Source organism: Neolamprologus brichardi, chromosome 10 (genome assembly GCF_056152115.1).
Source record: "Neolamprologus brichardi isolate AB-2024 chromosome 10, ASM5615211v1, whole genome shotgun sequence".
Lineage (NCBI taxonomy): Eukaryota > Metazoa > Chordata > Actinopteri > Cichliformes > Cichlidae > Neolamprologus > Neolamprologus brichardi.
Window position 1 is genome coordinate 29,732,043 of NC_142113.1, and position 5,110 is coordinate 29,737,152.

Genomic DNA, 5,110 nt, shown 5'->3' on the forward strand with positions numbered 1-5,110 from the left:
CTACTGGAGCTGAATGCTATGGTGTAATCCACAGCCCTCCCTTTTCTTGTAGCTCGCAGGTAGACTTTACCTGAGCTCAACTAGACACAGCCAATCAGAGCAGACTTCCAGCCCACTCAAGGAGGCGGGACTCACCTGCAGGAAAACAACAGAGCACCAGGTGAAATGTTGCCCCTGCATAATAGGCCAAACATATGAAATATACACATTTTAACCAAGGTTTCTTTCTATTTTCCTTTTTGCTTTGAATTAAAAAAAAATGCAGTTTAAATGATATTTTGTCACACGTGACTGAACCGCAGCGTCAAACACCCTGGGATAAGATTGTGTCATATACGCAGGGTGAAGTCATCCACATGTATCATCCACTCATCACATTTCTTCAACTGCAAAATATGTGCACAAAGTTAAATTTTATCAATATCAGTTTTATCCAATAAGATCAAATTATGTTACTTCTGTTATTTTATTTATTTATTTTTTTTGCTGCAAAACGAGATTGTCAAGCATACCAACACACAAATGTTACCATAAGACAGTCAGCATGCTGTCGCTCTGAGATTGAATGGGGTCAAGTTCGGAAATTACATGCAATCTGTTTCTGACAATACATTAATTAACTGTGATAAATCATCGAAAATCACTTGATATGTAGCAGAAATTCACATTCACACAATAACGTTTGTGCTCAGCAGCCTTCTTCTACAGGAATATAACCAGAGTACAAGCAGCTGGCAGCCAGTTGAGTCGAATCCCCTCAAGTTGAGCTCATTGGCAAAGACACATTCAGACTGATGGCAACATGTCTGCATTTATAAATTACACAGCAATTATTTGCAAACCTCCATCAGTCTCTCAGAGAGTGATTGCCCTAACAAGCCTACCTGAATATAGCCTAAAACTAGCCCTGGAAATTTCTCCAAAGCCACACCAAGAGAACAGATTTTCATATTTGAACACGTTTTCCACAAAAGTATGAAATGCAATAGCTCAGTTTCCTCATTTGAGCTTAAGAAGCTGACTGTATGTGTCACCAGGGCGAAGCTAGTGTAGAATAAGTCTGGTGCGAGTGACTTTTTCCACACTGAGTAGTTAAAATGTGGGTAATGAGTCAGTGAAGCTCATTGCTTAAACCTTGTGTTTTCTTAGAGTAGAGCAATAAGATTTGCTCACCCTTTGCATGCGCTGTTTATTTAGCTTCACCCAAACATTAGTCTTGATTTTCACTGTCTTTGCCACAAGATTTAAATTGTTTATATATCATATTAATTGATAAGAAAAAATGCTATGTAACTTAAAATCCATATATATTGTTTTTAGCCACACAACGTAGACAAGGCACTTTCAATCCTTTTTTTTCCTTTTTTTTTCTTTTTCCTTTTTTCTTTTTTCTTCTTCTATGGTAACTTGCATATTTTGTACATTTCATTACTCTCACTTCTTCTTTCTCTATGTTTCCTGATCAGTTCTCAAGGCGAACCGGCACCATGAGCTCCATGTCCGGAGCAGATGACACCATCTACATGGAATATCAGAGCAGAAGCAGCAAAGCCCTTGCAGCGGGCAAAAGTGTTCATCCACTGTTCAAGCGCTTCAGAAAGTAGCTCTACGTGCTTGACACCTTGATACCTAAAAACGTTCTGTGCTGTAATGGGCAGTAAGACGAAACTGGGGCATTGAAGTATGCATTAAAGAGCAGGTTTGAAGCCCAGCTGAACTCCATCGCGTCTGAATGGAGCAATGATCGGGGATAATCTGTCACTAAGTGGTAAAGCTTTTCGATGTCTGTAAATTGGATAAGAGTGGATGGCTACTTGCATATGACATATAAATCACATTAGCTTTGTAAGCAGCAAAAGATCAGCTCTTTGTCTTTTGACATCTAAATGAATAAACCATCTTATTTACCGTTGGATAACACAGGTTATCTAATGGTAAAAAATTAGACTAATGCTGCTTTGACCTGCATGAGGACACGTTTGTTATTTTATAGCTAATTCTCATATGCTGGTTAACAGCATAGCTTTTTGTAAAGTTGACTAGAATGTGTATAAAGCTGCTCCTGAGAGCCAACCACACAGATATGTTTTATGTCAGTTCATTCTGTAAAATGTTATTAAATATGTTTTGTAAAATGAACAGTGAACACCCGTGTGCACACCTTCAATCCTGGCAGCTTAAAACACCGGCACACGTATCATTGTTAATTGTGATGAAATTTGACTCCACTGTGTTTATAGCAAGTAGTTATGGATTGTTAAACAGGCAACTCTGTTTGCATGTTTAAGCAGGCTCAACAATATTAAATATAACCAGCAGGCACAAACCGTTTTGACTTAGAGCGCCATCATGAAACAAGCACTAACGAACACAGTGCGGGGTATTAATAGTTATCAGCTATCTTGTGTCACATATAAAATCTCAAATGTTTTATTCAGTGATCGAGATCCATCGCTGCTGAGATACTGATGACCAGAGAATGTGTTAACTGTCAGGAAAAGAGCAGAGCAGACAAGCAAACAGAGAAAAACAAGCAGCGGGTAAAAAAAACATGTTGGTTACGCGAAACTAAAGAGACAAAAATCTGTTTAGTATATATATATATACTGAGGTAATTTATTAGCTGATTGAACACAGTTGTTGCTGAAAGCAAACTAAACAAAAAGTGGAAGTAAAACCAAATGGCAAACACTCAACACTACTATAAAATAAAAAAAAAGGAAATACCTAACCAGAGTCGTCACAATCATCACCAAAGAACATCTGCATGTCTTATCAGTGCTGTATCTGACAATATTTCACACTGCAGAACTAAACATGCTTTTTCTGCTCTTGTAGCAGCAGTTTTTCCAGTGCATTTACAGTCAGGCCCGAAAACTACTAGGGTGTCCAATACAGCTTTGACCGTATGCCGTCTGCATAACAACGAGGGTTTGGGTTGGTGTAAATCACACGACTGTTAACTTAGAGACTGTGCTTCACGTATCATTTGCCAATTGTCTTTTTTCATGAAGTGTGACTGAGTTTATTTATGCACATAAGTAGCCAGAACATCGTTGAGCTGTTTGTGATGCACCTGTCAAAAGGTGTCAAGCAAGAGTAACAACGTATCATTAGGCTTTTATTGTCCAATTGCGTCAGTTTGCTGATGTCAGACCTAAGGTCTGAATGTGCTGAGAATCTGTGGGAAAATTCACAAATGGTATGCTTTTTCTCTGTATGCTTATTATGACAATAGGAACTCCCGCCACACCGGTTGGCCTGCATATTTAGAGTCTATAATTATAGCAAAGGGGAACACAACATTCTGAATACTTTTAGATAAAAGAAAATGAAGGAGGCCATAGCTGACTAATTTACAACCCATCCCCTATTGCCTGCAGGGGCAAGATCATTCCTACAGTTTCTAGAGTTTCTGGGGGTAACATGCAGTGGCTAAAGTGGGATCTGGCAGTTGGGATAAACCAAAGATGTGGTGTAGCGGTGCAGTATGAGGAAATGAATCAATTAGCAATTAGTCACATGTTAGCTTCACAATATTTGTTTTCTTTTTGTGCTATATGATTAGCTGGCTGCTGCTGGCTCTGATATTTCAACCCTGCAGAACAGAAACCCAACAGTTAGAGGATTTAGGACAGACCCACCAAGAGTCTAGTTGCTGGTGGTGTTGAAGATGTAGACTGATGCTTGGATGGAGCTCTGGGTGAGTTGGAGGGAGAAAGTGGGTTGCACGAATGAGAGTCTGAAAGGTAGAATGACAAAGGGCATGACGCAGAGTGGAGGCCGAGTGGCTCAATGTAGGTGGGCGAGAAGATGATTGACACCACTGACACTGACAGCGTGGGAAAGTGGAGTGGTGTAAAGAACAGACTACTGACTGAACGCCCAGGAAAGCAGGCAGATGAGTGATTACAGATCTTCCTTATTGAACTTACGCATAAGCTTCTTTTTTTAAATCAATCATTAACATTAAGAAAAGAACCATGTTGAATATTACTTATCTAAAGGTGCATTTCACCAGTCTGATAGCATCAGCAGACTTGGATCAGTTTATTTTCCCCACAGAAACCCATTTATACAACTTATTTTCATTACATATTTTTCTTCAAGTTGTCCTCTGCCCATCAGTGGGACCCACCCCACAGTTTGCAGCTCTGTTCAGGGGAACTTTTAACTAGCGACCTCCTTTTGACTGCTAACGTGTGCACATGCTGATGCATAAATGATATATATCTTATATATGATACAGTCTTGATGATCTTATGATTTTATCTTGTTGGCAGAAAGCTAAAATCTGGCACAGAAAATTACTTTGAGGCTGATGGGAATGCTGTGAGTGGCCATGATGAACCAAAATGACAATTAAAAAACGAAAGTAATCAAGTTATTCTAGTGACTAAACTGACCAAATTGGGTAATTTATGACTATTTTAATGTGTCTATGTCCTTATCTGTGACATACACTCTTAAGTCCCTTTGATTGTGTAATCTGAGTTGTTTCATTGTCACTTTGGACATTAAATGTTTGCCTTGTGACTTCTGTATTTTGAGTGCTCAGTAAACGTATGAACGTGCTATATAAAGCCAACAATTCTCAGTATTTTTCCACACAACTTTCAACTTTTGTTGCCACATAAACGGATCAATTACTGCAAAAAGCTGACAGGAAAACTCATTACACAGCACAAATGAGCCCACTTGGTCACTTGAACGTTGACCTGATTGTGGAACTTGATGGAGGATCACAGTTTTTATTATTTAATCCTAAGAGTGACGTTGCCCTCCAAAATTTAAATTAAAAATCCCCCAAAACAACGTAGCGGTGGCATCAGAGCAAGAATTAGAAGATCACCAAAGCAGTTCTATAGTCAACGTACTGTGAAACCTGCCGATTGCACTGATCGGCAAAACCAGAGATGGGTTCAGAATTTTATTGCAATCCATCAAACACATGATTTATGTGTTTGTATTTCATGTTGTCTCTAAGAGGAAAGACAAACTGGAGCCACAAAACCAGATTTGTGAGCTAAAATATAGATGATTAACTGTTAATTACACCCCTTAAAGGTGGCCTATGTCACGTTTGTTAAACTGTTATTGTGCAAACACA